At 28.8% G+C, this 13940-nt stretch overlaps 1 protein-coding gene across 3 annotated transcripts in view; it reads right to left on the bottom strand.

The window, feature by feature from the left end:
• The window catches only part of LOC132933011 (teneurin-a), a 43840-nt gene extending 35911 nt beyond the window's left edge, over window positions 1-7929 (bottom strand). For all 3 annotated transcript variants that reach the window (XM_060999347.1, XM_060999348.1, XM_060999349.1), the window contains exon 1: window positions 7480-7929. The gene's annotated coding sequence lies outside the window, so the exon portion shown is untranslated. The remainder of the gene's footprint in view (window positions 1-7479) is intronic.
• Window positions 7930-13940: the final 6011 nt, after the last annotated feature.

Genomic DNA, 13940 nt, shown 5'->3' with positions numbered 1-13940 from the left:
TTTTTATACATGTAGTCGGGCGTATTGAAATTGTATTCAGTCTCTCTAGTAAAAAATACATTTATAAAGTATAAATTCTCGTGTGATCCGTTTATTCACGCTATATTAATTTTTGAAATGTCTATTATTTTTATATTACATTTTTAGCTATTGTTGTAAATTAATTTAGTTCATAAATAATGTAATATAAAGACTCCTTAACGTTTTAACCCATACTTAAACTAATTATTCTATGTTACAATTCTAAATTTATAACTTTATATAGTTTTTATTATTATTATCTATTCTATGCTCCTATGACCACTTTTTTATGTGAGAACTTTGTAGATATTTTATCAAATATCCTTAATTCCTAGAAAATTCAAATGTATAAGATATTAGAAGTAACATTGGTTATTTATTAAATCTCATAGATATGCTTACTTTATTTATCTAACAGTTTTATTTTCAAAAACGAAATTTCAATAAAATGTTATTTTTTAGTTTAATACATTTAAAGAAAATAGTTTTAAATATTATGCCATAAACACTTCTTGAAATACGAAAATATTTAAGTAAATAAAGTAAATGGTCACTTCAAGACTCAAGTGTCTATTTGATAAGTTGTTGATTACTATCTAATCTACATTCACGTATTTCAATTACTTTTTTTTAAATTATGCAGCTTTGTAGCATGACATTACAATTTTCATTTTATCTGTAGGTACCAGTCAACAAACAAAAATAATTCACATTACGTGAAACTACTAAAGTTGTATCATAACTCATAAGGTTAGGGGTTTTGGTTCCTTAGTTGTTTGATTAAAAGTGCATGTCAATCAAAACGATGTGCTTGTTTTAGAGGTGGTTTATCATAAAATGTAACAACCATTGTCATAACTCATTGTTTTGTTAAAATGCCTTAAATAAAAATTAAAACAAATTACCATATTATTAAATACACTTATTTTTTTGTATATTTAATATAAGTTAAATGAATAATAAATATTGATAATATGTATAACTAGCGTATCTTTAAATAACTGTATAAATCCGTTTAAGATTTTAAATATGACATAAATAAATAATAATCATAATAATTGTAAATACAAAAATATTTCACGATAATAATATTATGGTCTCTCCAATTTTAAATCATCAATTTTTTTTTTCATGAAGTGTGAAAACACCGTTTCTATTTCACGAAAAGATCGATTTCACGAAGTGTCTATGACATAATATATAGGTATTATAATATAATAATATATTGAATATAAGACGAACTGAATAATTTTTAGTGTGTATAATCTTAGGTAGGTGTTTAATTATAATAATATTAAATATGTTTGATACATATGGGAAAGTTATTTAATCTAAATAATGAAGTATTATTCTTTAATTTCCTTCGAGTAGGGACTTATTTTATAGTCAGATGTTGTCAATATAAATTGACGGTAAATATGTTCTAAAATACAACTTATTTGTATTTAAATATTGGTTAAGCGGTACCTATAGACAACGTATTATTATATCAAAATGTATTGATTACCTACTTAGCTTTAAATAGATTATATTACTAAAAAATTAATTTGTATTATTTAAATGAATATTATTCATGTTGATACAAATAACACCTGAGTATAAAAACAATCGTTTTCAAGTACTTAATTAGGTAGTTAATTACTTAAATGTATTATGTATTTCTTTTAAAAAATTATTCTGTAGGTACCTATAACATTCAATATGTATGCGGTATTTATTGTATGATTTTTATTTTTAATTTAAATAAATAAAATGTATGCAGCAGTGAGCAGTAACATCTGAAGAAGTTATACTAGGGTAAATTCACTACCTTATATTTAGTGTGGGAATATTTGGGAAATCTCTGGTAATCATTAGAATTCCTACTGCCTATAGTGATTTCCCTAATCAGCTTCCTTTCTATAGGTTATAAAATACATATGCATACATCTTTAACAATATTCATTCGTTTTTTGTACGATACTAACTATTAACCAGCTTTCAACTAAGCTTTTATTTTATACCAATGGTAGTAATGTATACGTTAAGTTTTCACTAAATTGACATAATTTAATTAGATTTAGATTCCTATACGTCTAGAAAAAAACAACTCAAGACCTATAAGAATCTACTATGTTATCAAATTGTTTTTATTCATTTTGTTTTAGTCTATAGGTAGGTTCTTTAATTGGAATTCTTTCTGTATACGCTTCAATTTAATTTCGTTACTAGTTTTATATGATGCGAATGCTTGTGCTAAAATACCAATATAAACGGTCATTGGATCACGACCATAACATTTATTTTCTAATCTAAAATCACTTCCACTTCCAGAATAATTAGAATAAAAGTATTTTTCTAGAACAAAAGACATTTTTATTTTTAAAACATTATTTTCTATTTTATAATTAACATTAGTCCCATGCGCGCGATTAAGACAGTCCGGTATGTTATTATCTCTGTCATATATCGCCAAGGGCTAATAATAACAATGTTTCTTTTCATAACAAGGACCACATCTGGTGTTCCTTCTCAGATTATTTCGTTTAAAGACGTTGGTATAGAATATAGATATGAAAACTACCCTTTGTATTAACCACTTGATGACAAAGATATGAAGATTTTATATTATTTTAGATTTTATTTTTGGCTCAACTATGTATGTTTATTTGACTAAACAGAAAAACGTGTCCACAGCTGTTCACTTACATATTACATAAATACATAATGAATAGATAATGTTTTCACTTATATAAATAACAAATATTATTATATAAGTACGTTTAATATATAATTTAATTTTAAAATTAACTGCTAAAAATAACAAAATCGAATGGATTTGAATAATTATTATTATACAATGTATAATATGTATTGTACAACTTAAATTCTTACTTGTATATCATCAAATCACAAGTTATTTATATATTTATATTTTATATTAATACTAATCATTAACCTATCGAGGAACGTCACTAAGTTGTAATATGTAATATTTAGTTTCGTATAAAATTATATATATTTATATTATTGTAAATACGATTTAAATTAGTAACGAAAATGGTTAGAAATTAAATAATTTGATTAAGTCTATACGTTATAGCTATGGACATTTAATAATAAACATTAAATATTATAAAGATAGTACCATATAGTATTAAAAATAATAAATCAGTACGAATCAATTTAATAGTTTAGAAATGTAGAATGTTTAAAATGAAATGAATTCTAAAAATTCCATTACATTGTTTCAGTTATAAACGATGTATAATATAATACCTACTGAAAATCCACAGTTCAGAAAGGAATTCTCCATACAGGAAAATTTGTACAAAATTGAAAATACAAAGCAATCGGACCCATTGCAAATGTAAATAATTTAATTTCTCAGTTTAAACAAATGTACATGTATATATTTATAGGTGTAAAAACTGAAAATAATTTTTTTACGATTTATTCATCCGTAGACTAATAAAAGCATTTCGATTATAATTTTTCAAAGTTGAAAAAAAAAACGATTTTATTTTTATAAAATTTTTGGATTTGGGGGGTAAACATAAAACATATTTACAGGTTTCCAAGTATGGAACGAACAAATGTCATTGTTAAGAAGTAATACGTATTTATAGTTCCACTGTGGACCTAACTTACACACGATTGGTTGTTTACATTATTGCCTTGTACCTATTTATTTCAACATGAAACTGATAAATAAATAATCACTAACCTTAGGTTATTCGATCAAAGCGCGTTTGTTTTAACACACATTGGTTGTTAGCACAGGAAAGAAACGAAAAAAAGGATCACTTTCGTTGCGGCCGACCGATGTCAATGATTTGACGTCCCGTAAATGTTACGGAAAGCGTCGAGGGTAGGCATTTGAATTGTGGTGTAACATACGCGTGCGCACAGCCGCGACGAACGAACATGCCCAGAATGTAAACGCAATCGCATTGGTTCTCTTACAGAGTTATCCTACACCGGGGTTTTATTGTTATACTACTTTTTTATATTATAAATATAAGAGAACTTGATCTTCAAAAAAACTTCTATTATTATACTCTGTCTCATGTTTAAACCTAGGTATTATATTATAAACATTTTGTTGAGACGTACTTTATTCGTACATCAGTTAAAAATTAAAATGGTAGGAACATTACACGAAACTCGAAAAAAAACCGACGTAAAATATACTTGCAGCATGAAAAAACTCAATGTTTGATTTTAACTAAATTGTTTTTATAGTTTGAGACAATTTACGAAATTAAGATGTAAAATATGTACATATTATAAATTAAGTAAACTGTTCTTTGCTTAAAAGTTAAAACATTCAATATATCGAAATTTTTATTAATATTTGGGTAACAAAATGCAAGTTATTAAAGGTATATTCTCAAAAATGGTAACTCTATTGGGTTTGGTGTAGGTACACTTGATAATACTTTTGTTTAACGTCTTAAAAGAAAATTTTCGTTTTCAGTTTTTGTATATTTACTTTTTGAATATTTATAAATATATGTACCTATATTATTTAACTAATCATGAGAGTGGAGATTATAACCAAGAAGAAAAAGCTGTGACAAATTATAATATAATGGTTAATTGTACGAAGCATACTTATTGTATTTATAAAATATTATATTAATACATATACATTTTTTTGTTTAATTATTATTTCATATTATTCCATAACTAATGTAAACAAATAGACAAATTCAATCATTTGCTTCCGTAAGCGAGCTTAAGTTGGGAAGAAGAGTTCCAATCTAATTAGGTTTATGTACAAATAAAAATAAGAAAACTGTGACAGCTACCACCATTGACTGAGTAAATATGTTTATACTCAATGGTACCTACTACATAATAATAAAGAATAAATAATAATTACCTAAGTAATGTATAAATAAAATAAACAAATAATTTTAAGAATTAAGAACTACGTTGAATCCTCATCCATATTGCCAGGAATACATTATACAGATTAATTAATGCTTAAACAAAGAAGTTATTTAATAATTAGTTTACCATTTATTATAGACAGGACAGACTTTATGAATAACAAAATTCTTAACAAATCTGAAATCAGGGACATTTTCACAATCAATACCAAATATAATACAGATATTTTTTTGTTACCAATTACATTTATTAATCCTAAATATATTTCTATTGGTATTTTGCGTATTGTATTTATGATTTAATTTAATAAGTTATATTCATTATTCATTATAAAGAGCATTAGTACTTGTTCGAAACGAGTTTGATCAATACTTAGCTGAACGAAAGAGTAAAATGATTTCATTGGCTTTGCCCGATTTATTTATAACATAAATTACCTACTAGAATTCAATTTAACAATGTGCATTATACGTGTTATAATTAACTAACAACTAAAGACATTTATGTTAATTCAACGAAGATCGTTTTAAACAAAGTTTGTAAAACAAAAAACAAGGGAGATTATTTACTATATCGTAATTTAAAGTAAACAATTTACCATAAATGACATAAATATAGAAGGAATACAATATTGTCAAAAACTAACACATAATCATTATGTGAATGAATTAAAATTAATATTCAAATAACTAATAAGGCATTTAAGCATATTTAAACAGCTCACTACCTCCAAAAAAAATTACATTTTAATCATAGTCTATAATATTATAATTTATTCAATTTAGATTTTTCGTGCAGCTAACCTGTGTGTTAAATGTAAAGTATAACATCTTCACCTCTTGTCACTAAAAGTGACTTCCGCATATTATGCTTTAATTTTGTATTTATTGTTCCTTGTGACCCACGTGCATTAAAAATGCGTGTTCAATTGTTAGTAGGCTTAAACGTATATATCGATTTTATAAATTACAAAAAAACCAATACATTTTCAGGAAATTTGTAAAAACATTCAAATGTTTGAGTTAGAAAATTCTAATTGTTTGAGTATAATAGAAGAAGAAAATATGCAAGTTTACAAAATTTAGCTAAACAGATTTAGATTTTGATTCACGGTGAAATGTATTATTTCAAGGTATTCTTATCTAAAATTTTAATCCAATGTTAACATAGTTCTATTTATTAATTCAATGTATTTTATACCTAACGTCCTAACATAAGACTAGTTGATGTTTATGTCTTGAAAATCATTTGTGACGTGAACACCTTTCCTATCAGTTTTTTTTTTTTAATTTGTCTTTGATTTTGTTCATCTATTTAAAAATAAAACACGACGATACTATATTTTCGAGTAATTTTTATAAAATATAGGATACTAGTTCACATTTGTAAACTAATCAAAAGGTACATGGTATAGTTTATATATCATAATATTTTATGTTTACTAATAACAACAACTTTTTTCTACAACAAAGTAATTTAAAAAAAGTGGGTACCGCACTGCTGTACAGAAGTTGTTGAGCATGTCATTGTAATGCATGTGTTATATTTGAATACAATGATAAATCATTTTATACGAAAAATCAAGTGGCGACGTTTGTGTCATCCTATCGCATAAATAATCAAATTTAATAGTAAAAAAAAAATTAATAAAAATGGAAAATATCTAGTTTGAACATTACAACAAAAAATTAAAAATCAATATATGAAAATTCGTCAATTTATCAGTGAAAATCCAATAACTTAAAATTTTAAATTTAAACGCATATAAAAAAATATGTTTTCCAAAAGTAATGCGAATTTTCAATATTGACCTCACAAAAGTACCAACTAGGTTCACTTTTTTATCAGAACAGATGCTGATGTCAAAAATTGGAGCATTTTTACTACCCAAAATGTATTGATGACAGACAGAAAAAAAACACACACACCTATCATTGTGAATACAATACATTCATTCGCTACGCTCGGAATCTATAATAACCAGTCAGTAAAAATTTAAACGAGCGAATGAGTTTAGAGATTTTTTGAATCGTTTGTTTTTAATACGCAGATAGGTAGGTACTATAATTTCTCCAATATATTTATATATCTTACCAAATTTCTATTTATATTATATTACCTATTTAGTATTGATAGTAAATATTATAGTAATACCGACAATTTATTATTGTTGAAAACCGCATAACCATCACGATCACACCATATAGACAAATAAATTGGTATAGTTTAAATTTTGGTTTTGAGTAACGAAAAGAAAAGAATGGGATGGGCGCGGAAAGAATTGTAAATCAATGTAGGTACCCGCGACACCTTACCACCCGTCTGACTCCGCGAGCGGTATACGTCGAGAACTGATGGGTGGAAAGGTGGCGTTGACGGTTTTTTTAAAGATCAAGTCTACGTAGGTATTATAAACTCATCTATCAAATACATGTATACGACGATCGTCGTTAGATTATCCCGTAATTACGTCGACCATGCAATAAGCCGATAACACAATAATGGTGACGAATAGGATAATTAAAATAACTTGCAGGCCAACGTTGTAATTACATTCGACGAGAGGCGTCTTCTACTCACCCTTTGTCGTTTCGGCTGACGTTCGGGACACGGTCAGTGGTGGCGGCCCCGTCGTCGATGTGCTCGTTGCAGCCACCCGGTCGTCAAAGGGCTAGCCGTCGTACCGCCGATGGCGGTTCGTCTCCCGTGGGGTGCATCGCGAGTAAGTCGGCGATCAGGGGCGATCGTGAATCAGAAAAATACCGTTCAATGAACCGACGAAATGATACTCATTCGACAACTATGTACCACTGTGCTCGCCGTTATTGCAGCGTTTCGTTATTTTGGGCAGCGTACGAACGGTGTCTGGAGAGCGAGTGCGCGCGCCTACCGTTGGCGGAGGACAACGGAGAGAAAAAGAATGAGAGAGAATGAAAGAGGAAGAGGAAGCGAAAAACGGAGAGAGAGAGAGAGAGAGAGCGTTCGATCAATTATTATACGGTCGAACGGTGGCGGCGGCGGAGCAACTCGTCGGGCGGACGGGCAAATCCATAATGTGTCGCGCGCGCGGCAGTGGCGAAGCTGTCGGCGCGGGCGAGAGGGACGTTTGTCGTGCGCAAGTCCACCCCGCCGCGGTCGTGACGCTCGCACAAGGGTCGCTGCCAACGCGGTCGGGCTCCGTCGTGAGTCCTCGCCGACGATCGTTTCACGGAAAGGGGATTTTCAGTCCGTAATCAAAGCCAAAGCGGTTTCGTGGATTTAATTAAATTTCCGGAACGTGCCTGCCGCTTTACCGCCCGACCCGGTGGATACACCCCTCGGCTGGAGCCAGATGCTGCCACCGTCGTGTGACCGTAAATACGTGCAAGCACATACACCCCGGCGACACGTTCGAGATATGCGATCGCGATTATTATTATTATTATTATTACTATTGCCGTTGTTATTGTCGTTGCTGTCATTTGTATTCTTGGTTTCGTAATATTACAGTTGCAGATCCATTGGTGACGGATTTCATGTGTAGTGGGTTGTTAGAGGATTCCCCCCCCCCCCTCCCCGGTATACCCATACACCAAGGCTTTAGTGTGTATTTTTTTTAACGATCCACTCCCCTCATAATATTTAAAAATTATTTAGGCGCAAATAATAATTAAATTGTTATTATGATTGGCCGTGTAAAAACAAAACGTACGCGGAAAAATAACACGCAAAAACTCAGTCTACGTTATCTTCCCCTCTCCCACCACCACTACAAGTCACCGCACCGTTTTTATCGACGATTGCGTCTGGCCGACGGCGGCGGCGCCGTATACGTTTCGTATCGCCGCGCCTCTCTTTCTGCTTCGTACTGAATATACACCGTATAGGTTACCTGCCTTTTGTCGTATTGACGACTCCACCGCCACCGTCGTCGTTACGCACTCCTACCCGAGGGGCAGCCTACAATAACCACTGCATTTTGAAAAATTAAGTTTTCCGCCTTTCTGTGGTTACACAGTATAATCTAGCGCAACAATTAAGGCTGATGATATTAGTATTAATGTATTATTTTTTTTTTTTTACCGGTGAACATACCACAACACCTACACTATAAAAATATCGATAGAGTTGTTTATTTTTTTTAAATGTTCTACCTACACCATTTACCGAAAAATCGTTTAACGTAATTGTTGCAAGTAGCAAATCCATCAAATGCTACGTGTCTACTGTGTTACCGTGTACTGTGTAGAGTATAATATAGCATACGATTACTAGCAGTATAATATAACTAAACGTATTTCTCAATTCAGTCAAATCTGCGTGTTTACTTTGTGAATATTGGGATCGTAAAATCATCCTAACCTAATAATTGTGTAGTAATAACAATTATTATAATACGATATGTATTTATGATTTTTTATTAAAATTATAAATGGAGCTTATAGTTGTGAGTATAACATGTGACCATTTGATTTTACACTAGGTATCTCATATAGAAGTACACCAAGTTACGATTTTTAATTTCTAAAGCTTTTACATGAAAGATGAAACATAATATGTTACATATTTTATACATTTTTTTACTAGTTAGGTACTAAATAAAAAAAATCCACGTAAAAATAAATTGTATAACAATTCCACTGTTTCGCTCTGCAGCAGTGACATTATTAAAGAAATAAATGTTGATTTCTAATTGAAACATTTGATTTTTCTAGATTTTGCAACACTATTTTAAAAGCAAATAATGAAGTGTACCTACTCAGCATATTAGACGACGTGGGGCTGGTCTGTAGAAGTAATATTAATATGAATTATGATGTATTATACTATTATATTATATTATAATGCCGTGCTAGTGTAGTAGTGTGCTACAGTATATTATTACGACCCCAATACGGCTCGTACCACTCATCATGGCTGTCGACGCACCCTCTATGAAAAAAAAATACACAAATAAGTCTTTTGAAACGTTTTGATCGAATGACAGTATACAAAATACTACCTACTACTATGTACAATGAATACATTTATAGTTTCATAAAACAGACGCACGAAAAAAAAAACAAAATTGAAGACTAAATAGTACCTATAGGTAATAGTTACCTACATATTTCATGAGTCTTTTGAAACGTTTTAATTGAATTACAGTATAAAAAATACTGCCTACTACTATGTATAGTGAATACATTTTTAATTTTATAAAACAGACACTCGAAAAAAACACCGAATTGAAGACCAAATATAGTATATTAGTTTCCTTTTGGAGTCTTTTGAAATGTTATAATCGAATGACTGTATAAAAACACTGCCGACGTATAGTGTATAAAATATGTATATGTACATATAAAACAGACATCCGAAAAAAAATAGTATGAGAGGTGTACACCGCTGATGACATTTCACAAACACATATATACGAATAGGCAACTGAGTTTTACGTTTATACCGTAGACACGTTTTCATTCGATTTTTTCATTACCATCCTGTCAAAAGTCAACAAATTAGGTAATATTGCGAAATCACAATTTATTCAGGTATCTGGTTAGGCCTTGCCACATTTGTATTTATTCGGTATTGACGCTAATTAGGAAGGCTGGGCAAGTTAATGATTTTTTTTAACTAAGGTAAGTTAAGTTAATATGAACCAATAACAAAAAGTTAAAAGTTTATTTAACTATAGTTTCTTCAACTATTTTACCTATTTAACTATAGGTTAACTCAGTTAGGTTAAAAGTTAATACACACTTTTTGTTAACTTTTTATAAAGTTAAAAAAAAGTTAATTTGTTTATACAACGCTAGCGTACTTAATTTTTTTCCGACCCAAAACTAAATTATAGGATATAGTGTTAATACTTCATACAGTATTTCCATATAAGTTACATTCGAATGATATACATTTTTAACTTTAAATAATTTACGATACATATTTTTTGACATGAAAACGAAATAGACTGAAATAGTGAAATATTATAAAATTAAAAACAAAATAAATTAACTTAACTTACTTCTTAAAATGAAAAATTAACTCGTTAATTTCACGTTAATTAAGAAAGAAATTTAGTAAGTTAACAGTTAAGTTAATGAAAAGCCAAAAGTAACTAGTTAAGTTAAAAAGTTAAAATAACATTAACTTTTTAACTCGTTAATGCCTAGCCTTGCGAATTAGTGACTGAAAATAATAATAAATGAAAGTTTGATTTTTCACTGTATATATGCCTAGATCGCACAACTGCATATTAATCCGTTGTATTGTTTTTGAAATTATTTAATTTTTTCTTACATAGTGTTAGGTATATAATTTAACAGCAAAAGTTGTATTTTTTTTTATAATAATATGTTCGTATATTATGCACCAACTACATTTTCTTAGTGATAGCATATTTTTAAAAAAAAAATCCATTTAGTAGTTGTTTTATATTACAAAAACTTGATAAATATATTATTATGAATTACAAAGTAATAACAGATACTTGGTTTTATGTAAGATTTATATATTAATACATAATTTTATATTAACATGAATTTATATAATTAAGGAAAATAGATGAATATTATTATACCTACTTATTTTACCTATATTTAAACTTATTTAACAGTACAAAATTCTACAAATCCGTACTGCAGTAGGTACTACATACTGCCAATTTAGATTAGCACATTTTTAGTCGGTTTACAAAAAAAAATTAGGGAATTAGTTTTTAGTAATTTAAGTAATTTAATTTAAAATCATAGTAATATGAACAATTCAATTAAAGCGTGAAAAATAGATTACCAAAAATTACTAGTAAAGTGTGCACCCTTTAATTCTCATGTTTACCAATGCGAGAGTGTAAAATCAACTTAAAAGGGTTAGTTTATTAATTTAAACGAGTAGCTCCCTACTGAATATCCAAACAATGTGGATATGATGGACTATGGAGGGTTGTGAATCAGAATAACACATTCAATTTGAGTTAATTGACTAGAAAATTAATTAGATTGCACAAAATAATACGATTTACTACAATAGAATTATAATAATATATCTACATATTATCAGCAAAATATGTACTTAATTATTGTTAGTTATTGAAATTCAAATGTTATTTTTATGAAATTCACTATTATTTTAAATGCATAAAGCCGGTAAATTTTCCAAACATCAGAATGATCACCAAAAGTGAAATTATAAGATTATTTTTTGCAAGTATCATTTAGTTTTGACAAATTGCAAAACGTATGGAATGAAATGATAATTTTAAGGAATATCTCGGGTGTAATAAATAATAAATCAACACATTTATCTAGTGATAAAATATGTATTGTAATCCGTTTAAATCGTTTAGTTTCCAGTTGTAAATAACTATATATCATGAGCATTGAGCTTGTGTATCTCTATTCATACCTACGTAGTATAATAACAGACCGGCAGAAGTCTATTGGTCGGCCATTTTGTGACAACGAGATTTGTACAAATCCCTTACGAAATTCCGTACATTAGCCACTTCTGACTTATACCTATTAATTATGCTCGCACATAACATGTACGTCATTATACAACATATCCAACCTAGCAACCTAATTCGATTTTACGCACTGAATAGGTCTGTTTGCTTGATACACATAATAAATAGGTAGACAATTAACATAACGGAATGAATTAATATTTGTTATTCACGCAATTATCTCAAATAAAAAAAAAACTAATATTTAAGAGTTTAATTTGATATTTTTTTAAATAAATGTATGTACAAGTGTATGTATTAACAAGTTCATTTAGCATTACCTACGTTATTATACGTGGTAGGCAATTGATAAAACCACGAACCGATCGTAATCATAAATAGGGCTGTAATTTATACGTAATTAAAATCCCAAAATATGTACATATACATGTAATCAAAACGGCCAAAATATGTAATATAATATAAAAAAAAAGGTGGGTAAGTGGAAGTCACTCTGCTGTACAGTAGGGTACAAGTGGGTCGCTGTAATGGATGGTGTTAAATTTGAATTTAATGATATAATATCATTGTATAAGAAAAACGATTCTGAGCGAAAACGGCCAGTCAGCCTATGATATTACTAAGTTAATTTGATGATATTATTGTGAATAAAGTAATATATGTATTTACTTATTTACGTGGAACCTTGTTTTAAATTTTCAATCCTTGACTACAAAAGTTGAACATTTTATAAATTTTTAACTACAAAATAATTATTACATTTTAAATTTGATAAATTTTGTCAAAATTTGAACTTTAAATGCTTATAAATAAAAACTGTGACTAAGGATTTTTAATATTTTTAAATATCATTGTAACAATATAATGGGAGCCTTTTATTAAATTTTCAAGCTTTTTTTAACCAACAAATAGGTTTTATTGCCATCCATAGAAAAAAATACTAATAAAATTGGAAACTGAAAATGTTCCTAAACAGTTCAAAACAAATCAATATATTTTTAAAATTTTATCGTGTATAGAAATTGCAAATATAAACAACCGGTGAAAATTACATGTATATACGTTCATCAGTTACACCAAAAACCAAAATCGATTTTCTCGAAAACAGATTTTGCTTAAAAATTCCCATTTTTCCTTAATTTTTCTTTTGTTTTTCATGGTGCTTTTGAAAACTACTGCGAAATTTTTACTTTTAACCCCCCCCCCAAAAAAAAAAAAAAGTACCAACTAGATTCAATTTCCTATCAGAAAAGATACTTTTAAAGAAAGTCCAAGCATCTTTACTGTCCTAAAAGGTGGCGACACACAAAAATTTAAAAAAAATTAAAAATCAATACATTTATCGCTCCGCTCAGAATCTAAAAAAGAAGACCCAAAATAATGAAATAGTCAATAATCATGACACTAAAAGTAGGGATTTAACTATTAGTTGCTTTCTAGGAGTGTAAGAATATTATAATATGCAAGAATCTATTTTTACTAGATAAATACTATATTTTTAGAGTTAAGGTTTAGAGTTTATTTTTAAGGTACCTAATACCTAGGTACCACGAACTTATTTATATTTTACATCATCCTTCGGTACATCAGCATTGAGTTATAACTTAAAAGTTAA

This window comes from Metopolophium dirhodum, chromosome 1, assembly GCF_019925205.1.
Source record: "Metopolophium dirhodum isolate CAU chromosome 1, ASM1992520v1, whole genome shotgun sequence".
Classification (NCBI taxonomy): domain Eukaryota; kingdom Metazoa; phylum Arthropoda; class Insecta; order Hemiptera; family Aphididae; genus Metopolophium; species Metopolophium dirhodum.
Note: the sequence above shows the minus strand (reverse complement) of the source record. Positions and strands in the feature narration are given on the sequence as shown.